The sequence below is a fragment of the Lycorma delicatula genome, chromosome 1, assembly GCF_047948215.1.
Source record: "Lycorma delicatula isolate Av1 chromosome 1, ASM4794821v1, whole genome shotgun sequence".
In the NCBI taxonomy this organism is placed as follows: domain Eukaryota; kingdom Metazoa; phylum Arthropoda; class Insecta; order Hemiptera; family Fulgoridae; genus Lycorma; species Lycorma delicatula.
In genome coordinates, this window is record NC_134455.1 from 71,421,471 (window position 1) to 71,441,378 (window position 19,908).

The window sequence follows — 19,908 nt, forward strand, 5'->3', positions numbered from 1 at the left end:
TTTTAAACATATTACGCATTTACTTTGTTAAAAAAATATTAATTTAAAGAAAGGTACTTTGTTGAAACGAGCTATATGAGGGTTTAGAATTTCATACTTAAAATGTTAATTTCTTTTTTTTAATTTCTATTACATTTTTTTTTCATGAAAGAGCGGGTACCAACAACTATTGTCATTACACGGTGAAAATTGGAAGCGTATCAAAAGATGCCATGGCTGACCGGGATTCAAACCCGGGACTTCCATAGTAGATTCTACCTACTCAGCTACGGATGTCGGCACTAAATTAATCGAATTGAATATTAATCTAAAATAAAATTAAATATATATATGATATATTGATTTTAAAAATCCGTGTGATTGTTTTTAGTTAATTATAATTGCCAATAGTGAAACACCCAAAAAATAAATTTCAGCTCACCAAGGTTCCCTATCTAGTTGCCAGTCGGTATACCCCCTACATCTTACATCCCTAACAATTTGTTTTACATATTCAAACGTTGCCTGTTTCCACAATTTTTCCCATCTCCCTGTCCCGCCAATATCAAAGCGACTATTCCAGGATGCCTAAATATTTGGCCTATAAGTCTGTCTTTTCTTTTAACCATATTTTTCCAAATGCTTCTCTCTTTATTAATTTGCCGCACCACCTCTTTTTTTGTCACTTTATCCACAAATCTGGTTTTTAACATTCTCCTGCAGCAACACATTTCAAAAGCTGCTAATCTTTTTTTCTCAGGTACTCCGATCGTCCATATTTAACTTGTGCTATTCCGCATTTTATATCGCTTCTGATTAGTCGATCGTTAGTAATTCCACTTCTAAATAACAGAATTCTTCTACCTCCTTAGTCTTTTCTCTTCCTATTTTTGTATTCAATGGTCCATCTACATTATTTATAATAATACATTTCATTACTTTCATTTTATTCTTGTTTATTTGCATGGGGTAGCTTTTACGTAGGACTTCATCCATTCCATTCATTGTTTTTCTAAATTGTTTTACTCTCAGCTAGAATTTCTATATCATCAGCAAATCGTAGCATCTTTATCTTTCCACTTTGCACTGTTACTTTGGATGTAAATTGTTCTTTAACATCATTAACTGCTAGTTCTATGTAAATATTAAAAGTGAACGGGGATAGGAACATTCTTGACGGACTCCCTTTCTTATTACGGCTTCTTTCACATAATGATAAAAATTTATTAAAACTTTTTTTCTAGTTCACTGGTACTTTTCTCTCGATTTAAAATCTTTTAATTCTTACCAAATGCAATTTTTCCCATTTAAATCTTACACATTATCTGTAACTCCCAGGACAGGTTTCGTTTTATAAAATTTGATCTTTGTTTTTAAATTTAACTTTAAGTTTGTAGATGCATGTGGATTTTTGTTAGGGGTTTTATTCTTATTGATTTCAATTTTATTTTTAATGCGTAGTTTTTAAAATATTTTTTTTAATTGAAGATAATTTTTTTACGACTAAAAAATATTGTGCCACCATTACCAAATATTTAAATGATTTCTATTAATCTATTCTTTGTTCATTCAAACCAATGTATTTTCACACCTTATTTATTTGTTCCAAAAAAACTAACTGTTAACCAACCAAACATTCTTTTTCTATTCGAATAATTCTTTCCATTTTGTTTTATTCTTTTCTTTGCCAGCTAATAATGGTTGATCATCCAAGTATTTAATTTTTTATGCTTTCACAAAATATTAATCTTATTTTAATTTTTTTTTTTAGAAGAGAAAGTGAAAGAAAAAAACTAGAATAGATTGTATGGAATTTACTGCTTAGACTATATTAGGTACTTTTAAATTACGTGTATGGTATATTTATATTTATAATGTAAATTATCTGCAATATTTGTTAAAATGTATCATTTGATCTATTGAAGCGGGTATAAATGCATTAACATTATACTAATGGGTCAAGCTACTACTGAGATAGAGACTATTTCATACTCTATGCAATCATCTGAACTTGTAAATCGTTATAATAACATATATGTATTTAACAAATCTGCCTAATGACACCCTTTATTATAATATTCAATGATAGTATATCGATATATTACGATGGATCTCGTACTAGTAATTTAGCTGCTATACCAATAACATCAAAAATATTCTAATGAGGGATATAAATAATTATATGTTTTACGTATATTAATATTATTCAAATATTTTTAATTTTACATTATAATATTGCAATTAACCACAAATATATTTAAATATAAATATATTTGGAATTATCTAACAGTTTATTTTGTGTGAGTAATGATTATTATCATTTATTTATTAAAAAAGCTGACAACACAGTCGTAGGACTTTCCCGTCTTGCGGTTTTTTTCTGATGCACGGCTTATATACATAATTTAAAATATTAATTAAAAATATTTATGATTTTATTTAAATTAAATAAAATATTTCTTGTTTATTTAATTCAATGATTTTTACTAAAGCGCGCGCGCATACCGTATTTCATTCGCGCGGGTGTGGTGGTACTAGCGACCATTTTAAATAAATTTTTACACTTTAAATATTATTCATTTATTTATATATATATATATAATTTATTCACATAATTCTACCACTCACCTGTGACATCACAACATAGCGGATGACTAGAGCAGTAGTCCGGCCGAGCTGAAAAATTTGATTCTGCAGAAAAGTGGACTGTTTAAGACAGTTATACTTCTCTGCTCTTGAATACTATAGACAGTATTAACCTGTAATTTCAATGTTAGATGAAAACTGGCTTTTCAATAAATATACTGATGTTTTGTGGGGTGAGCTACATTGCCTGAATAAGCGGAAGTTTCCAATTAGGTTGACGTATTCAACTATCATCTATAAGAGTTATAAAGTAATTCTACTCTTTTTAAAGTTAGACGCAGTCACGTTAAAAATTTATTTTTAGCGAAATTGAGGTGTACAGACTCTGCCGAGTAAAGAAAATGAGCCGACCTTGATAAGGGGAGATATAACTCGGCCTATCCGCCTAATGAGAGGAATTCAAGCCTGAGTTATTTTATATTTAATTTATTTAAATAAGAGACATTAATTAAATTAGAGGGTGGAATGGCGCACCACTTGATTATTCTTGACTAGTCCTATTGTCCCATAAAATTTTATTTATGATCAAAAAAAGGTTTAATTGTATATTTATAATATTTGGTCACTACGTTATTATTCTTTTTTTTTTTACAGAATTGAAACATACTAAATGGTTATTAAACAAAGCAAATATCAAATTCTGTAACTATATGCGCATTATTTTTTGGAAATTAAAACTAATTATCATTAGTGTTTCAGGAATTATAAATATAAAGAAACACATTACTTTAAAAAATAAAAAAATGAACCAACACAGGAGAAATTTATACAAACATCTACTCTTATATTTTTAAATTAAATCAACATTGAAAATTCCAGTTATGGTGAAGATTTTAAAAGATACAAATTGCAACGCAAGATAGTTTTTCCTATCAGCTTTGTCTATTCAATTACAGAGTAATTATAATTTTTAGTTTAATGTTTTCTATATATTGTTAAAAAAGTAGGCAGAGATTTTGGTTCTTAAATTTGCTTTTTTTTCTTATGTTATTTTGTTATTTGTTAATCAATAAATCATGATCGAAAGCCCTATGACTTTTCTTTTGTGGAATTATAATTTTATGTAACATTTTTTCAATGTTATATCAAAATCATGCCAATCCTCACCGAAATTTTAATTCTGATCTGTTTTATTTATTCAGTATTTATGTTTTGCTTTATTTTTTATTATTGAAGTTATACTTCTTTGGCGCGTTAGGAGAAACTAATCAGAGTGTATTTTCAGCAAGTTACGGAAATTGCGCCCGCCGATGTAACAAACCATGAAGATTTGCGCAGGCCCAAGTGGATCAGTTTGCGCGCACATGCATGTAGTTTCTAATTCAGTCAGTCGTTCAATGCAATTAAGTGATTAGCAGATGTTGAAACATAACAGATATTGAGCCGTAATAAATATATATTTATACACACGGATATCTGAAGACGGATATTTTAAACTGTGAATATTGTTGTTCATATTCATAAAACTTTATTTATATTGCAGCTTATATTTTTTTCTTCGTGAAAATTGCCTATCAAGATTTGAGGTTATATTTATGTAGGTATTATTTTTTATGAGTAAAATTATATTTTTTAATGACACAGAAAATGGCACACATCAGATAAATTCTTGATTTTGCATAAATTATTTTAAATTTACCAAAAAAAAAAATTATGATCAAAAAAGGTTTAATTATATATTTATAATATTTGGTCACTACGTTATTATTATTCTTTTTTTTACAGAAATTGAAACATACTAAATCGTTACTAAACAAAGAAAATATCAAATTTTGTAACTATATGCGCATTATTTTTGGAAATATAAACTAATTATCAGTAGTGTATCAGGTATTATAAATATAAAAAAAACACGTTACTTTAAAAAATAAAAAATGAACCAACACAGGAGAAATTTGATAAATTCACTATTATAAAATAAAATAATTTGTATCATATTTTTCATTTTATAAGCCGCTGATAACCCTCGATCCTACTCAACGTCATCCAAAGAATTAATAGAACTAAACTACTCGAAATATATTCGATGAACTTTGTTTTAAATGACAACGAATACTTTTAAAAAACTGTATAAAATAAATATTACTTAATTTAATTTAAAAAGTGTTATTTATTCAAACTTTTATTCATGGTATTTAATGTCGTCAACTATCTTTTGCCTCAGAAAATTTGCTTGAATGAGTAAAACTTCTTTTTTTATTCACGCCAACGAAGTATAACTTCTTACGTGCGTACATAACTGCACATGAGATTTTATTTATTTTTTTTTTTTGTAACTACTTATGATAATGGTTTAACAATCGATATGTGATCACTATTTTAAAATGGTCGCATACGAATTAATTTTATAAAATTGTAAGGAATTGATTTTGGTCTATGTCTTTAGGAAACTTACAGAAGAGTCAGCACAGATAACTGTAAAGCATTTAGAAATAACAATGAGGATTTAAAATTACAAAAAAAGTTCTGTAATAATTATAATAATTTATTTATATTTTATTTATTTATTTTCATAAAATTCTACAATATAGGGTCCCGCTGACATAGGTTTTATCAGCAGGTTCCCTATTAGCATAATTTCAATACAAATTATTTGCATAGTACAACACAAAAATTGAAATGAAACTTTATTAATGAAATGAAAAACATAATTATATCCTTAGTAAATAATTAAAATTTTATAAAATACTTAATTTTGGAGTCAGAAAGGAAAACAAAAGTAAATAAATTAATCAAAAATGAAGTTAATTTATAGAATTATAGTAAATAGATTTCAATAGAAAATTAATTATTATAAGATTTAATTTAAAATAAAATTTATGGATGAGGAGCCGTCGCAAGACGAAGACTGTGGTAGTGCAGGAGGCTCCCCCTTATAGTAACGGCCATAGTAACGGCTGCAGGGGCCAAGGCTGAAGAATATCGGCGTATGGAGGCGTCCCATTTGGAGTCCAGATGTAGCGAAAGGAAGGTGAAATCAAATGATGAAATGGGGGGTGAACAGCTTGCTTCGAAACCATTGGGGAAGCGGAGATTGCGCGGCTTTCACCCCTTGAGCTGAAGAGAAGAAAAGCCGAAGGCTACTTGTAGGGGTTTATTATCCTACGGGGAAGAAGTTTATGATCAAGAGAGATGCGGTTTTGTCACAGGTAGCATCAACACGCAAGAGGGGGAGCCAGAGAAAGTGAGGGTAACTGATAGCAAGAGTAGAAGCTTTCAATGGCGGATGAGATGTCTAGCTTTCAATACAAAAGATCTACTTACATGAAGGAGATTAGTTCGCTTATCAGACAGAATAAAAACATAAATACGGAGATCAAAGAGCGTTCCCTGAACGGGCTCGCTCGAATGGTTTAAATGGTTAATGACTTTTTAGACGAGATTGATACAGAGCCTCAGGCGGACCAGCCCACTTGGCCTGAAATGATGGAGGAAGCTGCACAGACGCATGTGAGATCTAAGCGGGCTATGCTGATTCAAGAGGCGGCCACTCAGACCCCGGATGGAGTCTGACCCAGATGCCTGATGGAGGACCTGATCAGGACGACTTTCTTCAGGCCCTTTGATGAGGCTCTTTTTCGACTAGTTCAACGGAGTTGGCGGAAAAACGCATTTTTTGATGAGGAAATTGATGAGGCCTCTTAGGCGCGGCTACTGAACTACTGAACGGGGAAGTTCAAGTTCGTCGCATGACATGTGTTAGCTTTTAATATACCAAAGTGTTCGGAGAAGATAAAAGTTGGTTTTCACACGTTGGATGTGCGTCCGTTTACCCAACACCTTTTCGTTGCTTTGGATGTCAGAGATTTGGACATACGGCGGTTCGTTGTACAAGAAAGCAGATATGTGTGTATGGAGAACCATTACACGTGGATGACCCGTGCAGGGATCCTCCTGTCTGTGTCAACTGTCATAGACACCATTCTGCAAGGTCTACGAATTGGCCTACTTACAAACAAAAAGTAGCTGACCAAGAGATCAAGACAACTCAAAAGTCAGCTGCTTTGACGAAAGTAAAATTGTGCTTGGCAGAACGCCAAAATCCGCGTCTTATGAAAAGGGTGCTGCTGCTCCTGCCGCCTCCTTCATACCAAAGGACGTGGTAACGGAATTGGCGCAAGTTTTAGCATGCTTAATGGAACAAATCATCGATAAGAGATCGAAGAATCGTACAGTTAGTAGCCCAAAGTCGTCGAGGAAAGTAGGCGTAACAAAACAAAAGTGTCTATTCCACCAAGGAATGAGCCTTCGACCAGCTTAAAGGCGAAGGAAATTGAGGCAAAAATGCAGTACGTACTTGAAGTTAAATGTCAACCTGAAAAATCCCAACTTCGGGAGCTGCGAAACAAGAAATTTTCATTTTGGAAAAAGGAGATTTAGAAAAGACTTCAATGGAGCCCCGAAATCGCAGACGCCATTAGCTGAGAGGGCGAGGCACTCGGCCACCCCGCACGTTCTTCCAGTGAGTCTACCCAGTCTCGACAGTGATGTTCTGACTGCGCCAATTGAATCGGTGTCATCTGATGCCGGCAGAAAGAGATCCTCCGCGATTTCCGCCCGAGAAACTGAAGGATCGATTTCGAATCTATCAGATACCACAGAATTTGACATCGAGGCCTTCAGAAAAATGGTGAAGAAGAAGAACAAGGATGCCCTAAAGGGAAACCAAGGCGATACAATTGAACAAGAGAAAGATCCGATATCTCAATTAAGAGTTTTATAATTAAATGTATTTTTTATTCATATGATTTTTTTCTGAGTTTTTAAAATAAGTGTTTTGTGTGATGCTAAATGGCAAAGACCCCTTACACTTTTGTCATACTTTCTTAAATAGATTTTTTAATTTCCATCACAAACAAGTTCTTTTTTAAGAGTTTTGGCTAAATTTGGTAAGAAATGGCTAGAAATATTTAAAAATAACGTGGCCTTTACATATTTGTTATGTTGTATTTTCGGGGTTTTCAATAACCATTGACAAAGTCTTTTTAGATGCTCTTTTTGACAAGACTTGTCCTTTACTATGTCACCTGTGTTCTGCTTTCTGGGGAGGAAAATATATTTTTGTTCCATTTTTTTCATTTTTTGATGTGGATGGGGCTAATGGCCACAATAATCGATACTCCAAAAACTTCAAGAAAAAAAAAATAATTGGATTCCTTCGATATTACATCGTCCTACTCTATAAAGTCATTTGCATGTACGCCTAATGACGTTAACAATTAATTTCTTAACAATTACATGTGTACTAATAGTAATGACTTTAACTGTAGAAATAAATTTCATGTTTTTTTTTTTAAAAACGGAACTCTGAGTTATAAACTTTATATATATATATATATATAATTTAAGTTATATGTATATCGTATATGGTGTGCGTAAGTGTTTTTATGAAGAAACTCAATACATTTTACACTAGCATTGATCTTCTCGTAAAATTTATAACTTAAAATAGTAGGTTTTGGAAAAAAACAGTAAATATAGGTCAAACGAAGAACTATAATTTTAAATATCTTATTACTCTGCTGAAAAATCAGATGGTATAATTTATATATTTATTTTAATGGACCGAGATTTTTATGAGGACGTCACACATTCCAGTCACTTGCCGTATTTCCATTTTTCAGACTCTCACCGAAATATTCTGATGTAGTATTGGCACCAATCCAGATAGGATGCTAGGGCCAGCAGTACCTTTAATGGTAGTTCTTTATTATGTTCAAGAAGCATGCCTCCCTATTGTTTTACTTCAAGAAATCTCATCTATATTTTGTTCAAAATAATAGGTAAAAATATTTTTTGACAGTTACTTATTTATTTTACATGATATAAAAAAAATGAATATAATATTAAGTTATTACAACAACAACAAAAACATCGATAATGATGATGATGATGATGATTTGTAATAATAATAATAATAATAATAATAATAATAATAATAATAATAATAATAATAATAATAATAATAATAATAATAATAATAATAATAATAATAATAATAATAATAATAATAATAATAATACGTAGTAATTTTTTCATCCAATAATTATGATTATTATTTTTTTAATTAGTTCATTTATTTAGAACTTCAAAAATGTTCGTTAACAAAAATGATTAATTAGTATAAAGCTTGATTGACCAGCTAAGCAACTAAAAATAAAAATTTAGAGGCCTTAAGAGAAATAGTACTTATAACTATAAAAAAAAGTATGCTTCCATATTCTGCAAACTCACTATAACGGGTAACGTAATTTCTTGAATACCTGCTTATATTATAAACTATAATTAGTAATAATTTGTAAGTTATAATAATATTGTAAGCTATGTATGTTACAAGCTATATTAATTTATAATTAGCTATAATTAATTTAATAGATATAAACACAACTCTAATAAGTTTTCTCTTTAAACGAATATAATTAAAAAAGACTTATTAAAATCTCACTGTAAGTTAACTTTAATAAAATTACGTCACTTCTATAGATATTATATGCTTTTCAAAGTTAGAAGCATTTGACCAGCTGGATTTACACGCACTGTCTCCCGGTGTGAACGTTTAAAATTCATAAGAGTTTCTTTCATCTTTTATTTATTTGATATCACCTTCCTCCAGCAATTTTGAGTAGTCGAAATTTTCTTCAGTTCCTGAACTGAAGGAAAATGTCAAAATGATCTTGTTTCATTTAAAAATCTATCTATTTATAATTCTTTTGCACCATGCATTGAAATTAAAAAAAAAAAAAAACAATAAATATTGTATTAAATAAAATTTTGAATTACATCAGAGTTCAATTGAAATAATATTAAGTGTTAAGTGCTATGATTACACACACATATATATATATATATATATATACACATATTTGCGCGTAAAACCTCACTTTTCTCCGGCTATAAGCAGTTCCAAGGTTTAGAGAAATCATCCCCCAACTTTCTTCAGGCTAGGAGTTTTTAAGTATTATTTTCAATATCGGGAAGAAAAAAAATTATATTTTTATATATAAAATTAATTGTTTGTTATTTTTAAAAGATAAAAGTGTTTTATTATTTATCCAATATATTCTCTTATTTTAATCTCACTCAGAACAGATTTTTAATATTTAAATTATTAACGTCCTATTCTAAAAATTAGAATAAAATCCCTTTCAGCAAGCCGGAAGGTGGAGGTAGATTTCACCGGTGCTAAGTAGGGCATGAAAAAGATTTTCACCTTAAATTTAAGGAAAACTTCAAATTTACTCAATACGACAATGGTTGCATGTGAGCAACCATTGCATATTTAGCATACGACAAGTCCCATCTTACAATTCTATTTTATTATATGAGAACTTACAGAACAATTTTATTTTATGAGAAAACTATTTATTCATTAGTTTTAAATCTTAACACTTGATAACTTATTATTTACGAACTTTGTCAATAAAATTATAATGTTGCTGCCCAGTTAAAAAATAGAAATATCTACAGAAAGAAAACATTAAATATTATGGGAAAAAAAGATTTTAACCTTTTAATTTTTAATAATTTTTCTCAATCAGAAGTGTTTTACGGCTAAAAAATAATATTCTAAACATTTAATTTTTTTAAATTTTTTGTGCTTCGTTAGTTACTTATCTAGTAATATTGTTCAATCCCTGAATATCTGATCATAAGACCATTTATTTAATTGTATTCTTTTTGGAATAGTAGTGTATTTGTACATTAGCTTAATTAATTACTTCCTTTACTTCGTACAAGAAAGTAAAAATGATTTAATCCATATAGATTCTTTTGTTGGCTTCCGATATTTTCCTTTTTCAAAATTTTCATTTAATCATATGTTTTATCGTGTAAATGGTTTGAAGCTTCTGATGAAAACGTATTTGCTAAGCTATAACATTTTAAACCTATTTTATCTATGCTTTAGCTTGCTACCTGTGCTTACAAGAAGTATAGGGCAAACTTCCTGCATAATTCATATGAAAGTATTAAATTGTGATGTTGTATAAAAGGTTCATAATTTTTTTACACAATATGGTAAATGTTACTAATAAAAATATTTTTAAAACTACAATATATTAAGTTTTAAGAACATACTTTTTGTTTTTAATTAAATTCACTTCTCACAATTAGTATTCAATTTTTTTATACTGAAACTTCATAACTTTTTCATCAAATATTAAAAATATATTTTCTTTACAATGGACCCATCTTCTTTTCTTATAGGTTAATTTGGTGAATTACTTAATATTGGTTAGTTTGTTTACCTGATTTTATTTTTTTTTAGAGTTTTTACAAGGTGCAAAGCTATTTTCTTTTCGTAGATTATTGCATTTAGCAATGCTGCCAATTTCCTGGTTTTTATTACTTCCTTGTAAGAAGTATTGTGATCGCGAAGAAGTAAGGTTTTCAGATTTCAACGGACATTTCCATTTTGACCATCCCTGAATTCATTTTGACTAGTTTCGGCGTGACTTCTGTATGTACGTAACTCGCATAACTCAAAAACGATTAGCCGTAGGATGTTGAAATTTTGGATTTAGGACTGTTGTAATATCTCGTTCTGCATCTTCCCTTTTGATTGCAATCCACTGAATCAAAAGTGTCCAAAAAAGCCCAAAATAAAAAAAAAATTGATTTTGGACTATTTCTTAACTTCAACAATAAGCCTCTCATTGCGAGCTTTTCAACGATATATCATATAGGTGGTACATATTCTTATTAGTTCCAAAATTATAGCCAAATGAAATTTCTGGATTTTACAAGGGGAAGGCAAATCGGTTAGAATCAGACTTCATCTCCTTTTTTTAAATTCTTTTTTAATTTAAATATATTGATTTATTAATAATTATTAACTGATTGTAAAAAAAAGTTTTGCAATAAATAATAATTCAATAATAACAATAAAAAAAAAATGAAAAAATGTCAGAAATTATTAGTGAAATAAAATTTTATCTGCTTTACACATTTAAAAAAATGTGTATTTTAATAGGCGTACAAGGAAGTCATGTGGTGTCCACATCAGGTTTTTTATATTTATCTTAAGCTGATTTGAATAAATCAAGATCTAACAATCTTGATTTATTCAAATCAAGATTGTTAGTTCCTACTATATTTATTTTCGGTATAAATATTACTAAAGTATTTAGAATAGGACGGAAGAGTTTACTGTTCTCATAACTATATTTGTTTCTGTTCTTTTTTCGTTTAAACCTAATTAAGCAATTATGCTACATTATAAAACAATAACAGGTCGTTTCTGTGTTTCACCCTCAATGGTTTTTTTTTTTTTTACTTTACGTATTATGTATTAGTAATTGCTCATGTTAAAATTATAATTGTATGGTATTTGGAGGTATCTGCAGAGAAATTATAAATAAAATCTAAGAAAACTTAACCTACGCTCGCTTCGCTCGCTAACCTTTGCTTACTAGTCAAGGTTAGCGAGCGAAGCTAGCGTAGGTTCTTTGGTTAGATTATATTTATAATTATAAGCATGAAATTATAATATGAGCAATTACTAATGCGTAACGTAAAAAAAGCATTGTGGGGGAAAATCAGAAAAGACCCAAAAAACTACCTAAATTTGATTTGTTTGTACGTAAGGAAGAAAGATTTAAATAAAATACTTAAAAAAAAAAAAAACTTTCAGGTATAGCTCCAAATAAAACTTTTTTATAATAATAATAATAATAACTAGCCAGATCCTCAAAGGACATGGATACTTCCAGAAGTGCCTACATTATATTGCGAAAGTTAGCAACCCTCAGTATTGGTACTACAAGGCAAAAAATGATGACGTATCTCACACCTTTGTTGGCTGCGCCTGGTATGTCAGCAGATAGGTGTCTCTCCTGTCAACTTTTCCGGGCAATGATGACGGATGAGGAGGCTTGGATTTCGGCATCGGGCTATTTCAAACGAATCCTGAGTTATAAGATGAAGGAGGGATACTAAGGTGGGTCCCCTAAAACTAGGAAGATGATATAATTAAGAGGATTGTTCTAAGGCAATAGACTGAAGTAATCCGAAAGCGGTCCTGGACCGGAAAACACTGGTGAAGAGGACTTTTTAATGGATAAGAATTCCAGACGACCATTCTATACTACTATGCCAGATACCTTTGGAAGTTTTTCAGTCTTCTCAAAAAATAAAAAAGATACCATTGTTTACCACTGTTTTATCAGGTATAATTATGATTTGTGATTGAGAAGATTATCATGTGTAATATTTTTAATAAAGGACACCATAAACCATACTATTAACATTTATTAAAAGAAGAAGGTTTTGTTGTTAAATAACTAAGAAAAAACAGAAATTGCATTCTAACGGGTAATAACTTTTACTGAAAATAAATCATAGAAGTTGTTTTGGAAAAAAGTATAAAGACCGAAACATTATTTTGTTTTCCTAATCGTACGTAAACTGAACAAACCTTAGCATGAAAAACATATTTGTTAAGAATGTACCGGATTTATTTTATGAATTGAACTTTTCCTAAAAGGTAAAAGTACTACAACGATTTAAAATACAAACAAAGCATAAAATGTTAAATATGTAATTTTGAATGAGTTTGCGCAAGTACGTTGTCTGTCTTCCTCTCTAAGTAAATTATCTAATCACATTATTATAAAAATCTCATATTTTAAACTAATTAAAATATTACTATAAATAAAGCTATTACTACAGAGTGTGACACGAAGAAATGGAGTAACTTTCAGGACATGTTCAACTTATGAAAATGAAAACAGGTCATACAAATATAGGTCTGGAAACGCTTTGTTTTCGAATTACGGCTAGCGAAAGATTTCGACCTGATTTTAGCTCTTCTAATAATAAGAAGCCCTACTGTAATTTTTCGGACCCAAATTAAGAAGTAAAGTTGGTGGTGTAATTTTTAGTTGGGAGATAAGATGAAATACATCCCAGAGCTGTAAAACCAGTAGTTCTTATGATATCCGACGTAAAACAAAATTCGGTGTCGAAAAAATTTTTTTTTGGGTTTGTAGTAGAAGAGTTTTATTAAATGACTAATAAATGCGGAACTTTAGTAATAAAACTTCTACAGAATTTAATTATGAGAAAATTAATGTAAATTCAACTAATAGCAAGTAAATAAAAACTTTTAAAATCTGCTTTTTATTGAAGTTTTTTATATTATGTGAAATTTTTTCATTACTTTCACCAGTAGAAAGTGTTCTGAAAGTCTCCCGTTTCTTAGTAAACATTCTGTATAATAATGAAATATATTTTACTTATATAACTTTATAAAACAGGAAAATTATTTGGGAAAAAATTCAGAAAATCATAAATGAAATAAAACAAATCTCGTTGGTTTTTAACAAACATTGGTTTATTTAAATGACGATAACTTCAAAAAACAGTATTGTAGTATTATTCTTTTAAAGCCATTACTTGATATCAATAATAAAATGGAAAATTACAGTGTTGGTTCGTTTTATTCATTGATCCGTTAATTTAATATTGTAATAAAAGTAGTGGCAGTAGTTAAGGTTAATTATTAACTAATTTACTTAATGATTTGTTTAAAAAATGTTAGTTAAATTTTTAATTTACTCTATAGTTTCATAAATTCTAACTGTCTACTAGAATGTAACATACATTACAGACCAAGTGCATTATATGTTAACTTGTGTATCTTAATATAAACTGTCTCAACTTAATATAATCCATGATGTTACGGTTTGGTTTTGCAACAAACTCAAATTTTATAAGATTATTTTAACATCAAAAGTTTAATACAACGAAGATTATAATTAAATTTTTTTTTTTTTTTAAATAAATTACCTTAATATCTCCTCTACTGAATAGTGGCAGAGTTAACTTATATAATATATAGTTTTATGACAGAAAATGAATGTAATTTTGTTGCTTACAATATATTTATATCTGAGTATTCCGTAGATTTCTATAGCAAATAGATTATCAGAAGACTATTTACAGTAATTTTCATTAAAAATAATGATGATTACTTCACAGACTGTCTCAAATGTAAAGATCACAACACAAATATAAAGTCCGATTGAAGAGATGAATTTAAGTATGCTGATGTAAACAGTAAACACAAGAAAAAAGGGAGCGGAAAACCACATTATTCTTAATTTCTTTTTAGTAATCCTGGTAGAGAATATTTGTTATTTATGATTATAGCCGTTTATTTCAGGAAAGACAAGCTTTTCATGTCTGGTCGCCTATCAAGTTTCAATGAGGAGCTAATCTTACTTTTCTTACAAAAAGAAAATCTTACTTTTAAGTAATATAATATATCTTTCTAAAAAATATATATATAATATATATTTCTGCTTTATTCTTTGAATTCTTTTAAAATTATAATTTCAAAGCAAACAAGTCAAATAACATGATTTAGCTAAAGAATACTGGAAGCTGTGATTGAAATTTCAACAATTTTCGTTTATTTTTTCGCAAATATTTTATTAAAGTTTTATTCGTTCTTCGAAGTAATGAATCGTTGATAACACATAATGAGAATTGTTAAACAAAGTGGCAATATACTGGATCACTGTTAAAACTAAAATGTAAAATTGGTTACCAAGAAAAATTGTTTCAAGTTAACTATTTTCTGTTTTTTTTTTTTTCTTTTTGTATGCAAGTAAATAATAAAACACAATGAAAAGATGTAAATTATTTTTATGTTTAAAATTATTCTTTCAGTAATTTTATGTTAGCTTTTATTTCATTTTATATTCTCATTGAAATGTTTTTCAGCTAAGTACAACATACAAAAGTTTCCGTTGAAAAAAAATCAGTCGTACAAAAAAACCGTTCGTTGAAAATCGTCCCTACAATGAAAATAATTCTCAAAATGTGTTTAAAAGTCATTTTGGAACTTTTGGAAGTTAAAATTTCTATCTAATTTTTAGATTTAAATACATTCATTTAAAAAATTTCCATCAAGATTCTATGACCATATATTTTTTAATATTTTAGGAATAAATGCAGGTCTAAATGTAACAAAAAAATAAAATGCTATGAAGTATGTAGATGATATTCTAATTTTTTATAGTATAAAAATATACTTTTTAGCGTAAATTTTTAAAATAACTAATTATGGTTATTAATTAACCTACAACTAAAAAAAAAAGAAAAATGAAAAAAATAGAACTATAATCCTGAGCCAGCAAAAAGGAGAAGGAAAATATTTCACGAGTTTTATATTGTTAGAGCAAATACATTTTTATTTTCTCTATTATATCCGTTTATTTAATAAGATTTTAGACAATTTTAAGTTACACACTGATCATTCAGTTCTAATGGGATTGAAGTAAAATTTTGAATTTTAGCTTTTAATTGATTTTACTGATTTATTGATAAATGTACAAATTTTCACATACTTAAAATGCTTCTAGTAGACTTCAATGAAGAAGATAATTCGACATCGTACAAGGTGCATGGAAGGAACCAAATTTCGATCTGTTGTAAATGATGTAAACAAAATTAACTTAATACGATAATATCTACAGGGAAGAAAAATTATATAATTTCGGACTTCAATCATAACATCCCAAACAAAATTCATGTATTTAGATGCATCCACTTATTTATGTTGATGTATAGGTAGGTTTTGATAAAATAATTGCTCAGGATCTGCAGAGAAATATCTTACATATTGAAAGATAAAATTTCTTAATCGCACATAAATTTTAGAGTATCATATATGAACACTAGTTCCGTTTTTTGATGTTAGCCTGCCTTAATCGGATATTTGAACAGACAGAGTCGAATTCCATGTGTCTACCACATTTCCGTTGGTACAAGTAAAAATTATTGTAGGTATTGGCGTTCTCCTTTTACTAAAAAAATTAGATTTTCAATTAGGAACTGATCAAAAAAATTTAAGTAGAAAAAAGATCCTGGCTATTGAGAATTTCCAAAGGAATGAATTTTTTTGCACTGCAGCTAATGATTCCCAGTAATCTTAAAACCAAGGAGTCTAATAATGAAGGAAAGAAACGTTTTTGTTTGGTGAAATGTATCTCTCAATGTTGAAAGATTTTAATTTATTTTGAGAACGGAATCACGTCAGAGAGAAATGGAAACAGCATAACGTTAAGTTCAGGGACATGTATTGGTTGCTAGGTCGGAATTGTTACAAGAAACACTGAGATATATTGTTATCTGGGAGTGCCGATCGTTCGAGAGGAGATACAACGGTTCAGTATTACATAAAAAATGAGACTGATGTTAACATCGTGGATAATAGCGAGAAGCTTCGGCTGCACCTATTGAAATTGTGAGGTTCTTGAAATTCGGGTGAATCCACTGCATTGAGATATTAAGCTTCGTCAAAATATCCCGTTTTGTTTCATCATTTTTTTATGAATTTTTTTTCATTTTTACTATTGTGATTCTTTGTTTAACTGTGAGATGTAATTCTTGGTGTTTCCTTTTTATGTTATGGACTTGATCAATGTTCTTTGGACTTATCAGTATATTTTATTGTTTATCTTTTTATACACGGCAGTATACTGTATTAAATATGTATACATATGCATACATGTATGCGCATTTATAATTCTTGAGAGGTTTCAATGAAGACTTATCTTCACAAGTCATTTGTTTATTACAATCAAATTTCCTTTTGGTTCCAGTTAATTGGAACTGATTGTAAATAAAAATACGAAGTATTTTTACGCTATTCGTAAAGTAAAAAAAAAAATAAATTTGCAGAACAATTCCTTTGAAACATTGTCCATAATTCTTCATTTAATTATCTACGTGAGTTACTTGGAAGAGTGTCGTCATAAATATTGTCTTTGAGCTCTAATAAATAGCTGTATTCGGTTGACAAAAGATATTAATATATACAAGTGAAAATCTTTAGAAATTTCACGGTTATGCTAATCAAGCCTAAACCGTGGAGGAGGAGGAAGAAGAAAAAGTAGAAAAAGAAAAATTAAAAGAGAAAAAGAAATGGTAAAGAAGAAGAAAAAAGAAAATTAAAACAGAATTGAGAAGTGATTATAGCTCAACGAGATAAGAACTGTAAAATAAATAATAAAAATTATACAAATTATTTAATTCAACTATTTACAAAATGAAATTAATTATTTAATGTCATTTTATTAATATGAACATACCACCCCTGTTCATATCAAACTTACCTTCTCCTACTTAACACTGAAAAGAAAACTGTTCGAAAATGGAATATTTTAGTGACGCAATTTTCGCTCGTACTCTTGACGGTTACCGCACTCTCATTACGGATGTTATCGCACACTATACGAATGTTTATAACGACACGCAGTTGTGTCGAGATTTTTTCCTAACATACTTAAGGAATACTAAAGGATTGCATTCCAATCCTTTTTTGATCATAATTTGGATAAAATATTACTGGGGTTATTCCTTGAGAGATTATAAAATGTTTTACCTCCTTCTACCGACGAAATTCCCTTTTAGTCCGTCCATTTTGTTGTAATAGTGCCTTTTGGTCTAGCAGGAATTTTCCTGGTGGGGCTGTAGTTTTGTGAATTCACTCTCTTCGTGGAGAGATTCACATAAGGAGGAAGAAGGTGATGTTGCTTACCTATTTATGCAATAGCAGAAAGGAAGTAATGAAATTTAGGTTGTGGAGATTCTCCTTCTGGCGAAATAAGCTGTGCTATCTGTGCTTTCTTCTTAAGCCATTTATTTCTTCTTTCTACCTGACTTTTCATGACTGTTGGTTGTAAATCGATAATCTCAAAATCCCAGTGATCAGGTCTGTGAGCCCTGAGAATGGCGTCAAAGTGGAAAGTGTAGGTCTCTTCTTTCTCTAAGAAGATTTTGAAAAGAATACGAAGCGAAAATGGTGTCCTGAATGTTTTCTTTCCCTCAACGGTATTCATACCTCTGGGCCTAAGGCTTGACCTAATAGAAGCCGATCAATCCTCCTTTTTCATTCAATCATAATTGTTGCAAAACGTCTGTTGTTCAAATCTTGGACACTATTCTGGAAATTCTTTAGATTGTTCCTTTTTTCTGGATTATCTTTTTAAATCTATTTATTTGTTTACAATTTTCATTTTCTCTCCCTTTCTCTTTCTTATTCTGGAACATTCCGTTATTAGAAACTTCTCTATCTGTTATAATAACTTCCCTATTTTTTACTAGGTTTCCATTACATACAACTAAGCCTGCATACACAGTAAAATAGCATAGAAAAGCTTTATTACTTTCTTGAATTTTGGGTAAAAATACTTTCCCCATCATCTCATACTTACATATATTTCTCTTAATTGATAATATGGACACTGAATTTGACATATATTAGAAATTGTATTTTTTCCCCATGTTTATATTGATTTACATATTCCCATGACTGTAGTTGAAGTGAAAAAGATAAGGAGGTTAATCCCAAAAAACGGTGAATCCATTTTTATGATTAAAAACCTATGTTATAAGTATATATAAAATAAACTATTCAACCTTTAAATTTGATATAGTATTATTGACAACAGAGGCTGAATGGTAAATATTATTACTTTCAAAGAACACACACATTCTTTAGAAATGTTACTGTACAAAAAAAATTCTGATAACCCTCCCCATCTTGAAAAGATTTATTCTATACATATATATATATTTTAATCTCCAATAGAAAACATTCTGAATTTTTTTTTATAATTTTTCTATTTTTCTACCAACACTGAAAAAACTCGATTACTCTTAATTGTATAGTTACAAAAACTCTCAAAATATTGAAAAGATTTAAACTTAAAATTAAAATACTCTAAATATATGATAATTAAATAATAGCAAAATACCTTTTAAAAATCCTTTTTCTAGACTAATTTTTTATTATGCATTCACTTTTATTGATTAATTTTTATCTAAATTTAGCCTTTTGGATTAGAATAATCAATAATTTTGGCAGCTGATTAATTCCAGATGAAATAAAAAACAAACAAACAAAAACAAATATTTTAAGGAAAAATATATAATATTTTATCATTGATTCTACTTTTATCTTTCTTTTTCAGGTGATCAGAATAGTTTATCAAAATTTATAAACTGTGTAAATCACGTATTATTTCACATTATTTAGGGTAAGTTTGAAAATATTCAATTAATTTTATTACTGTAAGTATTATAAAATATTAAAATATTTTAATATAATTTTTCTTTTAGGAAGGATGGTGCATGGGTTTATTTGTTGTATTCAAATTTTTAATTTAGCTGCTATTGGCGCACAGCAAACCGATGGTGTTGCCCGGGGCGGCTGTGCGCAGTCCACGAACGATTTATACTCTCGAATGATTCACTCATTCGAACGACCTTCCC

The 19,908-nt window shown here is 29.2% G+C and overlaps 1 protein-coding gene across 1 annotated transcript in view; it reads left to right on the forward strand.

Annotated features, from left to right (window-relative positions):
- Positions 1–19,607: 19,607 nt before the first annotated feature.
- The window catches only part of LOC142319316 (suppressor of lurcher protein 1-like), a 1,297,987-nt gene continuing 1,297,686 nt past the window's right edge, over positions 19,608–19,908 (forward strand). Inside the window, exon 1 of the mRNA XM_075356472.1 lies at positions 19,608–19,673. The gene's annotated coding sequence lies outside the window, so the exon portion shown is untranslated. The remainder of the gene's footprint in view (positions 19,674–19,908) is intronic.